The 15,333-nt window shown below is 35.6% G+C and overlaps 1 protein-coding gene across 2 annotated transcripts in view; it reads right to left on the bottom strand.

Annotated features, from left to right (window-relative positions):
- The window catches only part of ERBB4 (erb-b2 receptor tyrosine kinase 4), a 1,317,642-nt gene that overhangs the window by 801,247 nt on the left and 501,062 nt on the right, over nucleotides 1-15,333 (bottom strand). The gene's annotated exons all lie outside the window — the stretch shown is intronic.

Below are 15,333 nucleotides of genomic sequence, written 5' to 3'. Positions count from 1 at the left end.
AATCCCATGGATGGAGTAGCCTGGTAGGCTACCGTCCACGGGGTCGCAAAGAGTTGGACACGACTGAGCGACTTTACTACTTACTACTTTACTATTATGCCTCTGAACTACGAACTTCACAAATGTTTCTCAGTTTGTTTATCTCCTCCTTTTGGGGATTCAGGTCCAGGATGGCTAGAGTCAGGTGGAGTTGTGGATTTCTCTTCCCTATGGTAGTTAGGCTCTGATAATATCCAGCTTCACAGATGATGCCAGTGGTAAAGAACCTGCTTGTCAGTGCAGGAGACACAAGAGACCCAAGTAGGATCCTTGGGTTGAGAAGATCCCCTGGAGAAGGAAATGACTACCCACTTCACTATTCTTGCCTGGAGAAGCCCATAGACAGAGTAGCCCAGCAGGCTGCAGTCCATAGAGTCACAGAGAGTTGGACAGGACTGAAGCCATTTAGAATGCATGAATGCATCTAGCAGGGTAGGCTCTAATTAACTAATTTCCCCTGAGGGCAAGCCCTGTTAAGATGAATGGTGTTCATTTCAAAATAGTTCCTTTACTCCTACCCCTTCTAGAGGTTGAAACAGATTCCCCTCCCATATTTACTGTGGAAATTCGATTGAAGGTCTGGAGGTAAAACCCACAGTACTGTGGGGACTAATCTATGACTGGGTGCCCCTGAAAAGTGGTTGATTTTTCAGTCTCTTTAGCTTTCTATTTGTTGTTGGGACAGAATGGTGACTCCCAAACTCCTCACATGTGGAACAGGAAACCATTTCTATGAATATTTTTGTGACACCTGCCCCACACATATTTAAATACAATCTCTTCAGTCATTCATTATTTATCTTATACTTTGGTGTGTGTGTGTATGCCAAGTAGTGTGCTAAGTACTGGGAATATAAAGAAGGATGAAATATAGTCCTTGATTTTACAGAATTATGATTCTGGGAATGTCTATGACATTTACTACCTGAAGTACTCTTTTAGCATTAAGTTTGGGGTTGCTGCTGCTGCTGCTAAGTCACTTCAGTCGTGTCCGACTCTGTGTGACCCCATAGACAGAAGCCCACCAGGCTCCCCTGTCCCTGGGATTCTCCAGGCAAGAACACTGGAGTGGGTTGCCATTTCCTTCTCCAATGTGTGAAAGTGAAAAGTGAAAGTGAAGTCGCTCAGTCGTGTCTGACCCTCAGCGACCCCATGGACTGCAGCCTACCAGGCTCCTCCATCCATGGGATTTTCTAGGCAAGAGTACTGGAGTGGCTTGCCATTGCCTTCTCCGAAGTTTGGGGTTAGGGACTGTTAACTTATAGCTCTATACTTCTTTGTAAAACACAGTACAACAACTTACAAAGAATTCAGTTCAGTTCAGTTCAGTTCAGTCTCTCAGTCGTGTCTGACTCTCCGCGACCGCATGAATCACAGCACGCCAGGCCTCCCTGTCCATCACCAAATCCCGGAGTTCACTGTCCATAAAGATCTGCTGGGGCTTCCCTACCAGCTTCCCAGATGGTAAAGAATCCGCCTGCAGCGCAGGAGACCCAGGTTTGATCCCTGGGTCAGGAAGATTCCCTAGAGAAGGGAATGGCTACCCACTCCAGTATTCTTGCCTGGAGAGTTCCATGGACAGAGGAGCCTGGCAGGCAATAGTCCATGAGGTCACATAGAGTCAGACACCGAATGACTAACACTTCCTTTTCATTTTTCAAAGATATGCTGAATGAATGCTTATTTTTTTTAATTACAACATCTAAATTATGAAGTAGATAAATTTGTCTTGACAGTTCTCTGTTGGGCTTTCCTCATTTCATCAGCTGCCCGCACCGAGTGAGCCTGGTCATTCACGGTCAACACTACAGCGGCTCTTCCAAGGCACATCTTCTGCCACAATCAATCTAGTTCTGAATTTTAAAACATACTTTACTTTTTTTCTCTATAAAAATCTATTCCCTTTGTTTCAATTTTTCTAAAAACCTGTTCTCTCCAAAAAACAGTTTTGGTAAATAGTAGACAGAAGCTAGACAAGTGTCTGAAGTCTGAATTGAAAGACCTGGGTGAAAATGCTGGTTGAGTTATATGTTTCTGAAAAAGTCACTACATTCTATCATTTTAAAATGAGAATAGGGACTTCTCTGGTGGTCCACTGGCTAAGATTTCATGCTCCCAATCCAGGGGTTTGATCCCAGGTCAGGGAACTAGGTTCTCTCATGCCATGTGGCCAAAAAATTTTAAAAAAAAGAATAAATTCTTAGATGTGTGATGTTCCCAAAGGGAAGGGTGGAAAGGCATTCCAGAGAGGAAGAAAACTGCATACAAAAGCATAGAGACTTTACTCATAAAGAGTATCTGCGTATAAGGGATCATGTCAATGAAGATGATCTCAGGTACTCAAGGCAGGCAATAAAGAAGATACTTAAAGTTGTGATGGCTATGACTTGTTCTTCACACAGCAGAGGCAGCAAACTGGACTGCTTACCCATCCATTAGGTATTTGTGTATGAGTGTGCATATGTAAATTAAACTTCTCATGTTTCTACTATAGGAAGTATTTTATTATTAGCCAAATCATTTCCTGGAACATAACATGAAAGACACTATAGATTCTACAAAGAAACTAGGGAATGGGACTTCAATTAGAAAAGTAAATAATGTTAAAAAAAAAAGGTGATTTATTTTCCTAATTAAAGAAGTTATCAAGAACAAAAGAATTCACTTTTACTGTTATTCAATGTACTTATGCATTCATTCCACAAATATTTGCTAAGCAGCTACTCTATGACAGACCCTTGGTAATGTTTAAAATTCTTCAGCAAACTAGACATGGCCTTTGTCCTCAAGCTATTTATTATATAGGAGAACAGATGGAAATTAAATACTTAAATGATTGCCATAGTGAAAGTGCTACAAAATAGCATGGGTGCTATGAATGTAATAATGGGAGAAATTCAGTCAGACATGAATTCTTCAGACAGAAGTTAGTAAAGCTTCCCTGAATAAACCATTTTTAAAAGGAGATCTGGAATAAAGACATGTTTCTATGTGTACTGGTGGGGAGAAAGTCTGAGCATGAAAGGGCAATAGTATTAGATTTGAATACAAAAAGGGAGTTGGGTATAATTGAAAGATGAACATGGGTTTTAACGCCATCAGTGATAGCAGAAGACAAGATTTATAGGCAGGGACCAGAAAATATAGGAATAAAATAATTTTGACCACTGTCTTCAGAGGATGGGAAGCTTTAAGAAAGAAAGTAAAGCCACTCAGCATATAGTCCATATTTGCTTGTACTTCGCACTGTATTTCTTTCATGAACTCTTCCCAGTACTTCACTGATACCTCATTATTTTTTTGTGTGTGTGATTGCTTCCCAATGCTTCCATGAGATACCATCTTGATTGTTGAAACAACTTTAACTCATTATGTACAGATTTTTAAAATTTTTAGCTATTGATTTCCTTTTAAAAAAACAACAAAATGTTTGACTTGTAATTTCACCTTTCTGAAAATACAAAATCACTACCACCCAAAAGCTGAACCTTTAAAAAAGCTTTGTAAAAATACATTGTCAAATCTTCAGAGCATAGCTCAATTGTCACCACCTAGAGACTCAAAGAAGGAAGGAAGAAATCCAACAGTTACAGAAAGCCACCTCTTACTAAGCGGTTACAGGTGCTAAGCACCCTGATTGACACTTTTACTTTTTTGGAAACAAATGTGGCACCAAATTGTTTAAGAATATTTACTTCAACATTTGATTATATATTTTGATTTTCAGGTAAAAATTTAATAGTAGTGATTTCAAAGAGGCTTAAATTTACCAAATAAATACCTCAATTTTTATCACTTTAATTATATATTTTAACATAGTATTTTATATAGTCATATGGGTTCAAATTAAGGATCAGAAGAAATAACTAGAGTGTTTAAAATGGAAATATTTTCACATTTTATTTTTACACTTTTGAACTTTAGATTATATTCTATGTGAGAAGGAAATGGCAACCCACTCCAGTGTTCTTGCCTGGAGAATCCCAGGGACGGGGGAGCCTGGTGGGCTGCCGTCTCTGGGGTCACACGCACAGAGTCGGATACGACTGAAGCAACCTAGCAGCAGCAGTAGCAGCATGTGACTGAAGAGAGATATCTTTAAAATTGATTTGGTCTTGTACAAATTTGTTCAAGTTTAAGCCAGTCTTTTTTGAAAGGAAACAAAGTGTTCCATTTTAAGGATCAGAAAAAAAGCTAATGAAACGTTCATAATTATGATTTTCTTAAAAAAGGTTTTATTTGATTATATTCTACTGTTTGGAATTTAGAATTGAAAGGTATCCCATTGCCAAATGTCCCTGAAGTGAAATGAGTGTTGTATCTGACTCTTTGTGACCCCATGGACTGTAACCTGCCAGGCTCCTCTGTCCATGAACTTCTCCAGGCAAGAATACTGGAGTGGGTTGCCATTCCCTTCTCCAGGGAATCTTCCCAATCCAGGGATCAAACCCAGGTCTCCTGTGACTCCTGAATTGCAGGTGAATTCTTCACCGTCTGAGCCACCAGGGAAGCCCTAGTTAGTTTTTAAAACTTATATAAATACCATTTTCTCTGTCTCTTTGAACCAAGGTTTTTGCTAAAACGGTGAAAATATAACCTGTATACACTCAGTTTTTCTGAGCTAAGAGTATCTAAGTATCATAGAGCAAGATGGGTTTGTTACTTGCATCTTTTTCTAATTAAGGTTGACAAGTTTATAAATTCATTATACTCACCATTTAAGCCAAATTTAAATACCTTAACCCCCAGAAATACAAAAAACCACTTTGCATCTGCTTAGTATTTTAATAAATTCATTTTTAAGTATATTTGCAACAAGGGCATTTTTTTCCTCGAAAATGTATTACAATTTAGGGACTTTAAAAACTTCTATTAAACAGTTTTATTTTTAATAATATTCTCTTAGAGACATTACATAGGGGTAGTATGTTATACTGCTGCTGCTGCTGCTAAGTTGCTTCAGTCGTGTCCAACTCTGTGCGACCCCATACATGGCAGCCCACCAGGCTCCCCCATCCCTGGGATTCTCCAGGCAAGAACACTGGAGTGGGTTGCCATTTCCTTCTCCAATGTGTGAAAGTGAAAAGTGAAAGTGAAGTTGCTCAGTCGTGTCCAACTAGTAGCGACCCCATGGACTGCAGCCCACCAGGCTCCTCTGTCCATGTGATTTTCTAGTCAAGAGTACTGGAGTGGCTTGCCATTGCCTTCTCCTGTATGTTATACTAATCTGACTCAATTTTAGAAAATCCTAGCTCATTAATATTTATGTTAGCATATATGTATAAATAGTCACTAATTTATATTTAAAATATATAATTGCATATGTAATAGAATTATAAACTATACTGTTCTAGTTAATATTTTTATTTTCCAAAAATCCTTCAAATATAAATATCAGTTTCTATCATATGTACATCTTTTTACAGATACTATGGCATTTTTATTTCTAATATTTTTAAGATATAGAGAAAATTGTCAAATACATATGAATATATATATTATTTAATGTTTCACTTAAATAATTAAGAAAAAAGTTTCAAAAATATGTTCATATAACTACCAAAGTGAGAATATAAACACATTTTATCTTTTGATTTTTCATGTAGAGCTGCTAAAAGCATCAGGATTTTGAATCAATGTATATTCTCAGATTAAACAGTATTTATCCTCTAAGGAAATATGTAAATATATATATATTTACATATTTCCTGGCCAAGTGTAAATTATATAGCTTTTTCAATTGCAATACAAGTTCTATGATTAGATTTAGTACAAATCAAGTTTCAATTTAAAAGCCAGCTGTAAATATATACGTACAAAATGGCATATGTAGTATGCTTAACAGTCTTAGAAATAGCTTTCAGAAACTATCAAAGCTTCGAAAATTCCATTTAACCCAGAATGTCTGCTTTGACCTAACAAACATGTTAAAATGCTATTTTCTCAACTTAATTTTTAGTATCCTCAATCTCTCCCAGCTAAAATTTCATAATCTAAATACAACTAATATGTTACGTTTTACCACAAATGTAGTTTTACACAAAATTCAAACAAAAAGAGAAATTAAATAAAAAGTTAGAACATCATATCCTATTCTAATGCTTGTTGAAATGACAGGCATTTCATGAAAGTGTAATTTCTTTGAACCTCATGAGGGCCAGTTCCAAATATTTTGAATGTTGTACTTCATGGTCTTTTCTTGCCCTCTATCCCAACTAGTGATACAGGAAAAAAATAAAAACCACTATTCTGTTCAATGAGTAAAAAATTCCAGGATACAAACACTTGATATAGGAATCTCACTTTAACACTTGATATAGGACTGTCACTTATTTGTCCACCATTTTGGAGATACAAATATAACACATATTTATCTTATAAAACTATTTAGGGAAAATTAAATTCAGGCTTGTTTTCCCTAATATATAATCCAATTAAAATGTGTGTACAATTGAAATAGATATGCTGATTTAGAAATTGTTACCCTTATACTGGATCCAAATAGGAAAAGGAGTACGTCAAGGTTGTATGTTGTCACCTTGCTTATTTAACTTATATGCAGAGTACATCATGAGGAACCGTGGGCTGGAAGAAGCACAAGCTGGAATCAAGATTGCTGGGAGAAATATCAATAACCTCAGATATGCAGATGACACCACCCTTATGGCAGAAAGTGAAGAACTAAAGAGCCTCTTGATGAAAGTGAAAGAGGAGAGTGAAAAGTTTGGCTTGAAGCTCAACATTCAGAAAACAAAGATCATGGCATCAGGTCCCATCACTTCATGGGAAACAGATGGGGAAACAGTGGAAACAGTGTCTGACTTTATTTTTTTGGGCTCCAAAATCACTGCAGATGCTGATTGCAGCCATGAAATTAAAAGACGCTTACTACTTGGAAGGAAAGTTATGACCAACCTAGATAGCATATTAAAAAGCAGAGACATTACTTTGCCAACAAAGGTCTTTCTAGTCAAGGCTATGGTTTTTCCCATTGTCATATATGGATGTGAGAGTTGGACTGTGAAGAAGGCTGATCGCCGAAGAATCGATGCTTTTGAACTGTGGTGTTGGAGAAGACTCTTGAGAGTCCCTTGTACTGCAAGGAGATCCAACCGGTCCATTCTAAAGGAGATCAATCCTGGGTGTTCATTGGAAGGACTGATGCTAAAGCTGAAACTGCAATACTTTGGCCACCTCATGCGACGAGTTGACTCACTGGAAAAGACTTTGATGCTGGGAGGGATTGGGGGCAGGAGGAAAAGGGGACGACAGAGAATGGGATGGCTGGATGGCATCACCGACTATGTGGACATGAGTTTCAGTGAACTCCGGGAGTTGGTGATGGACAGGGAGGCCTGGTGTGCTGTGATTCATGGGGTCGCAAAGAGTCGGTCACGACTGAGCGACTGAACTGAACTGAACTGAAACCCTTATACTATGGATTCCCTGGTGGCTCAGAGGTTAAAGCATCTGCTGCAATGCGGGAGACCTGGGTACTATCCCTGGGTCGGGAAGATCCCCTGGAAAAGGAAATGGCCACCCACTCCAGTATTCTTGCCTGGAGAATCCCATGGACGGAGGAGGCTGGTGGGCTATAGTCCACAGGGTCGCAAAGAGTCGGACACGACTGAGTGAGCGACTTAACCCTTTTATTATTCTTTTAGGTAAATGTGAATATATGTGGACCCACCTTTATTATGCCACAGATATTTAACTAAATGGTGTTTTCCTCTCCAACTTTTAATGCTTTTAGAATATCACTACTTTTCTCATTCTCTTTCCAATCAATATCCTCAACAAAATCTCACAGAAGTCATTCTATCTGGTATTTAATGATCTAAAAACAAACACAATTAGGCAGTAATAGCTCCATGTCCTTTTTTTTTAATAGCCTCACTGTGCATGTGTGTCTTGCTGGATCTTAGTTTCCTGACCAGGGATCAAACTAATGCTCTGGCAGTGAAAGCATGGAGTACTAACCACTGGACTGCCAGGGAATTCCTAATAGTTACTATTTAAGAAAACTATTCAACAAGTCATTTTCTAACTCAAAGAAATAAAGTATTTTATAGATTATCTATTTTAAGGATGAGCTTTTCAGTGTAGCGTTTTGCTAAATCATACTACACAGCCGACAGCTTAGCCCAGGCAGAGTTCAGTGTAAATGAACAGGATATGGAAACAACACAAAACAAATATAAACCTCCTCCACACACAGTTGGATTTAATTTTAGTCATCTGCTTTGAACTGCCAAGGGGAATAAAAGATACATCCTAAGGCTAGAAGTAGGCTGAAATGTAAATATTTCATAATTTTATATTGAGAACAACTAGTTGTTCACTCTTAAACTGGAAACAGCTAAGAAATAGATGAAAAGGGGATTGCTTGTTGCAACTTGAAACTCATTATTGCTCAGCATCATCACTGATTTATTATATCAAAGCCATGCTAATGAAGCCAAGGTCTTAGGTTTCAGTGAAGCAGTCACCACCTTGCATTCTGTTAGCTACAGATGTATCTGCTTTTTTGCAAATATTTGTCCTTAGTCAGAAGATTAACTATGTGCAAGAATGAAGTAATGTAGGTCCATCCTTAAACCTGAAAAATGTATATATATATATATTTATATATGTGTGTGTGTATAATAAAAAAGTATGATAGTTCCATAGCATTATAAAATATTAATGATTAACTAAAAGACAAAGATTATATTTGGATTTAAGAAGAGGACATTTTCTTTAGTAAAGGAAAATGAATGATTTATATGATTTCTATAAAGAAATAAAACTGGAGTTTTATTTTAGAAAGACAGTTTTAGATGGCACTATTTCTTATATATTAAATAAAACTATAGCTCTGTCAGCTATACAATAAAAGAAGATTTTTTTTCCCAAAATCTGTTGCATTCCAACTGCAACATGTGTTATTCATTATCTGAGAACAGATACCTTTAAAATCCCTTTTTTAAAAAACTATACTTTCTTATTTTTTTCAAAGTCATTGGCTTTTGCTACCAATAACAAAATATTAATGCTGCTCTTTGAAAAGATGTCTTAACTAATCAATTTATTTTATTTCTTTTTCAGTAATAAGACATATGTTTAATCATTAAGATTTAAGCTTTCTTAAATCTTAAATGATTTAAGCAGCACACAGAAGTCTAATTAATTACTGACACTGTAATATTCCAGGTCAATGGATCAAGTGCTAAATAAATTGATCTCTTCATTGCTTCTTAAAATACATGTTTCCCTGACCCAATCAATAAATGGACCAAATAACTAAGCAGACATTTCTCCAAAGAAGACACACAGATGGCTCACAAACACTTGAAAAGATGTTCAACATCACTCATTATCAGAGAAATGCAAATCAAAACTACAATGAGGTACCATCTCATGCTGATTGGAATGACTGCCATCAAAAAGTCTACAAACAATAAATGCTGGAGAGGATGTGGATAAAAGGGAACCCTCTTACACTATTGGTAGGTATGCAAACTAGTACAGCCACTATGGAGAACAATGTGGAGATTCCTTAAAAAAACTGAAAATAGAACTGCCATATGACCCAGGAATCTCACTATTGGGCATACACACTCAGGAATCCAGAATTGAAAGAGACATGTGTACCCCAGTGTTCACTGCAGCACTGTTTACAATAGTTAAGACATGGAAGCAACCTAGATGTCCATCAGCAGACAAATGGATAAGAAAGTTGTGATACATATACACAAAGGAATATTACTCAGCTATTAAAAAGAATACATTTGAGTCAGTTCTAATGAGATGGGTGAAACTGGAGCCTATTATACAGAGTGAATTAAGCCAGAAAGAAAAACACCAATACACTATATTAACACATATATATGGAATTTATAGTAAATGACATTTGCCATAAATTGGTAACGACCAATTTGGTCGTTAAGATGGTAACGACAATCCTTTATGTGAGACAGCAAAAGAGACACAGATATAAAGAACAGTCTTTTGAACTCTGTGGGAGAAGATGAGGGGCGGGATGATTTGAGAGAGTAGCATTGAAACATGTATATTACCATATGTGAAATAGATGACCAGTCCAAGTTCAATGCATGAAATAGGGCACTCAAAGCCGGTGCACTGGGACAACCCAGAGGGATGGGATGGGGTGGAAGGTGGGAGTGGGGTTTAGGATGGGGATGACACATGTATACCCAGGGCTGATTCATGTCAACGTATGGCAAAAACCCCCACAATATTGTAAAGTGATTAGTCTCCAATTAAAATAAATAAATTAATTAATTTTAAAAAAACTACACGTTTTCCAAAGCAATTCACAAACAACTGAATTCAAGCCACAAATTAAAAGCAATCACCTGTTATAACAATGGTTGCAGATAGATATAAACAGTCCTTATATATACTCTACATTATTTATCACATTGCTTTACAATTATTTGTCACTGAAAACTTATTTGTTTAAAGTAAATACATAAAACAGAGAAAATACATTTAAAATACAAAAGCTAGCAGGTCAGGCATCTTTTTAGAAGCTCTCAGTTACAGAATGCCAGCAGCAGCAAGGAAGACCAATGGGATGACAAAGGAGAGATATTGGCAAGAATTTTAATGAAGATAAAAGGTCTAATAGTTCATTCCCATTACTTGCTATACTTGGTTTTGTTGTAGAGAGTTCACAAAGTGGTAAGACAATAGCGCAAAATCTGTGATTTTTATGCCTTGCTGTTTTCTATTATAAGTCTTAACCCTGTGACAGTGATAAAATACATAGTAAATAAGTTTTAGGGCCTTTTTCTAGCCAACTATGCACTATCTCAAGGGTCTAATGTTAAACACTATCAACCACATTTTTTTTCCCAAAAAGAAATATAAAAGCTCAAGGTTACAACAAAGCTAGGTGAAAAGGTGCATCTAGGGATAAGCATTGGGTTCGATACAATAAAATAATATTGAAAGAATGCATTTTAAAGTATTTTAATAACATATATCTAACAAAGATTAACAAAGTCGGTACATAACACTTCAAAGTGTTATTTTGGGGGGGTATTATATATAGACACATCTTCAATCCAATTTAAACGGCCTACTTTTGTGATGTTAGAGCCGGACACGACTGAGCGGCTGAACTGAACTGAACTGAACTGAGATCTTGGGAGATATACTAGATAGGATATTTTAGTAACAGTAAAAGAAAACAAAGCTATTTAGTTTAGGGAAAAAAAGGGGAAATAACTTCAAAATTACTAACAAGTTCCAAGGTATCATATGGACTCAATGGCTGGGATGCAATCAATCTTCAGAAGCAGACTGGCAGCTGTCCTCATTGTTAATTTGGGTAGAATGGTCTCTTTCCTTGGTCTCTATGTCAGATTCAGTATGTTGGCTCTATCCTATTGTTTTCACAGCTCTCACACTCAAAAAACCAAAATACAAAAATTTAAAAAAAAAATACTGAGTTCTGGTACACAAGTGGTCAAGAAGCTAACTGATAAAAAACAATGTTCTTTGTCACAATTCCAAATCTTCACTGGGAATTGATTCTGATTGACCCGGCCTGTGTCTTATGCCCAAACATCTGAACTGTGAGCTGTCACACTGAAATATTAATAACATGAGGAGAGTCCCACAAACTCATCTAGAGAATATATCCCTTATGAAATAATGATTTACAATTAAGAATTATTAAAGTACTTAGGATAACATTTTTCCATTCAACAAATAATGAAAAGCTACAAAACTTTAGACACTGCTCTAGACACTGAGTATTCAGATAGTAAAAGAGATAAACAGTGATGGTTAATCTGCTTTCAGGAATCACAGACATTAGAGGGGTTTCATATAAAACAAAACGAGGAAAACAAAACAAAACAAAACACTACAATCTTGCTAGTTAGAGATGAAAATAAGGATGGAAAATATTTTAAAGCAAAGATAATTTCTTAAGTTCTTAATGACAACATAAATTCCAAAATGGAATTCAAAATCCCTACCTATGATGTCTTTCTAAACACATTGTAGACATGGATCATTCTTAAAAGAAGGGAAACTGCACACCTCTATAAGCAGGTCAATGCATTACAGTTATATGTAAACATATATGAGGGCTATATAACCCATAGGATAAATTAAAGTTCCCAATGCACTCATACAATTCAAATTTTATAAGAAATGATAACATAATATAAAATAACTATTAATAGATTTCCTTTACATGAACTCTATTTCTTGCAAGGTATCAATATTGAACACATTATGTGTTTTCTAGGAAGCAAGCTACTAAGAACACAAATGAATTACATTTTATGTTAAATGGAAAGCTCTCATACTCTAAGGTGTAGTTAGAAATAATAGCTCATCCAATGCAGTAGTATGAAGATTTCAGCTAACAAGCCTAGATTTCGAGCTCATGAATATAGCAGTTATGATTTTACACCAAACTCACCAAAAAACAGAGAATGGGACATCTTGAGAATTTTGACCTTGGACCACTTCTTTGGCTAATACAGGTTTGTCTCCCTTCAGTCTTTCATCTAATCCCTAAATGCTAGTTTGCCATTTGGATGCTGATGCCATTTGGGTGCTGGGTGTCATTTGGGTGCTACATATTTATCTATAGTATCAAGATCTCAATCTCTCCAACTTAATACTTTATTCCATCCCACAGTATATCTTTATCCACACTACCCTGTAAGCTCCATGAAACGAAGAGCACTATTTGATTCATTTGAATGCACATGTCTAGAATCTAAAGCAGTAACAGTAGGTGCACATTTGACTCTGATTTACAGCCTTCTTTCTAAGCCTTAACTTATATTAAACCGACTGGAATGTCTGTCCTCCCACCCAAAATGCTCACCTGCATTGTGAGCCCCTATTCATTTTTTCATGACTCAATCCAAGCCTATCTCTGCTGAAATCTTTCCTGAATCCTTAGAACTACCCATTCCTTTCTTTGTTCAGCACCCGCACTTACAATTAATACAAGACCATACCTTCAATATGACTCTGATTTCTTATTTCTGTATTGTCAACTACAAAATTTTGTATTTGCATGTAAATGTATATATGCACACACAATCATACATACAATAACTATATATTACACATCTGTAACACTCTATAAGACTCCAATATTGTTGAAGCCAAGGACAATAGATATCTTGCTATTATATCTTTGGGCTAAGACTATTAGTTGAGTGAATGATATAGAGCACAATTAGAAATGATTTTCCAAAGGAACAAAAGAAAAGTGAAACAAAAAAAACAATGTCACTAGTAAGTCAAAGCAAAAAGAAAACCTAGACACGACTGAGCAACTGAACTGAACTGAACTGAATTACAGCTATTATTAAATAGATTAAAACCAAGATATTTTTATGAGTTTATAGTATAAAATTTACATGAATTTTAGAGGTGTTTCCTTAGAAGCCAATAACTACTTTTTTAAACAAACAACTTATTTCTAAGTATAAACCTTTAGTCCTCCTTATTTTGTTCTTTATCAAATCTGTTCATTTTACTAACATTTTTTTTAACTTCAAAATAGTTCCTAAAAATGTAGAATATCCAACAGTATAGACCATGATGATCAAAGATTTATATGTTTCTTTTATATTTCTAAGATTAAGTCAATTTTCAATCATTCTATTTTGCAATCTTAAAAGAGCCTAAGAATGATAAAATTATAAAATATATAATAATCGAGACAATTTTATACTATTTAAAGACTCTCACATTACTGATGCTAGTTTTTGTTAAGCCAGTGAAATCTAGTTTCATATAAGGCAAGGTAAATATAAGAAAAACTAAGGCATCAGATTGCCTTTTAAAATTTTATTATATTATTCTGTTCTAAAAGATCATTTAACCTAGTTTCCCTGTTTTTGAATTCATCTCTTAGTTTTCCTTTTCTATAATATCATTGAGTTTCTTGTTATTTCTAACTAAATCTACAAATCTATAGTATATGCTACCAAGTTTTAATTTTGCTTATCTGAAAATAATCAAGACAGATTAGAACACTGCAAGCAAATTTTAATAACTAATACTCATATGCACTCCTTCAAAGAAGTTTTTCTAGGATAGGTGTACCTGTTCATTTCTTGAAACCATATTGCAAAACAGAAAAAAAAAGGTTTTATTTTAAGGTCTTCTCACTCAAGGATTTAGACACACTTTACTATCTACTCTTGATAAACAAATATGTCATAATTAAACATCATAGTTAATACAAACTACACAACTTGTAGAATTAGAGTTCTAGCAACCAAACAACAGAATATAGAAACACCTGAATTTCCTATGTCAATACTAGTATGACAGTCATTTTAAAAGCAGATACCGTAAGTCTCATAGTGTTACTTAAGTTTTGAAGTGGTACATTTTCTGAGGTTGTTCCCATTTCTTGATATGTTTATTGCATTCAAAGTATCTCACAATCATTATTTTTTTACTTCTGGTCTAAATATAGATTTATTAAAATTATCCCAGTTCTCTAAATAATTTCCGTTCCATCGCTCAGTCGTGTCTGACTCTTTGCGACCCCGTGGACTGTAGCCTACCAGACTTCTCTGTCCATGGGATTCTCCAGGCAAGGATACTGGAGTGGGTTACTGTTTCCTTCTCCAGGGGATCTTCCTGACCCAGGGATCAAACCCGGGTCTCCCGCATTGGAGGCAGATGCTTTAACCTCTGAGCCACCAGGGAAGCCCCTAAATAATTTACCATCTACTAAATAGTTTACTGAATCAATATTCAAAGCATTATTCATATTTTCATTTAAATAAGACAGTGCTCCTGAGAACTGTGTAAATATTACTGAAAATAAGACTGAGCATATTCTAGGAATGCTATTATTAAAAATATATCCTATTAATTCTTATATAAAGAATAAATTATCAGTTGTACAAAATGCCACATCCTCATCTCACTTTGTCAAAGTCCCTCTGAAGTTCAGATTTTCTTATACTTTTCCAGTTGAAGCAAAACTTAAGAAACTGCAGGCATTAAGTACTAATAGCAGGAATAACAGGTAAGGATAAATGAGAGACAGAACAAGTCTGGAAAAGGACTTGTTGTCATGGGGTGATGTCATATATGTGTGTCTTCAATTGCATGCATATGTCAACTTATATATCTATGTGTGATTTCCTACTAGTCTACTTTAAGTAATTTGTTGTTTTTCAAAAACAGATGTCACTTTTCTTCTAAAATTAACAGTATTACTCTCATTATGATAATATAAAATAGTTTAAAAATTCCAAAGTGACAGAAAGGGGCAGAAAAGGAAAT

The sequence above is a fragment of the Moschus berezovskii genome, chromosome 2, assembly GCF_049115385.1.
Source record: "Moschus berezovskii isolate FMDL1 chromosome 2, NW_MosBer_1.0, whole genome shotgun sequence".
In the NCBI taxonomy this organism is placed as follows: domain Eukaryota; kingdom Metazoa; phylum Chordata; class Mammalia; order Artiodactyla; family Moschidae; genus Moschus; species Moschus berezovskii.
Note: the sequence above shows the minus strand (reverse complement) of the source record. Positions and strands in the feature narration are given on the sequence as shown.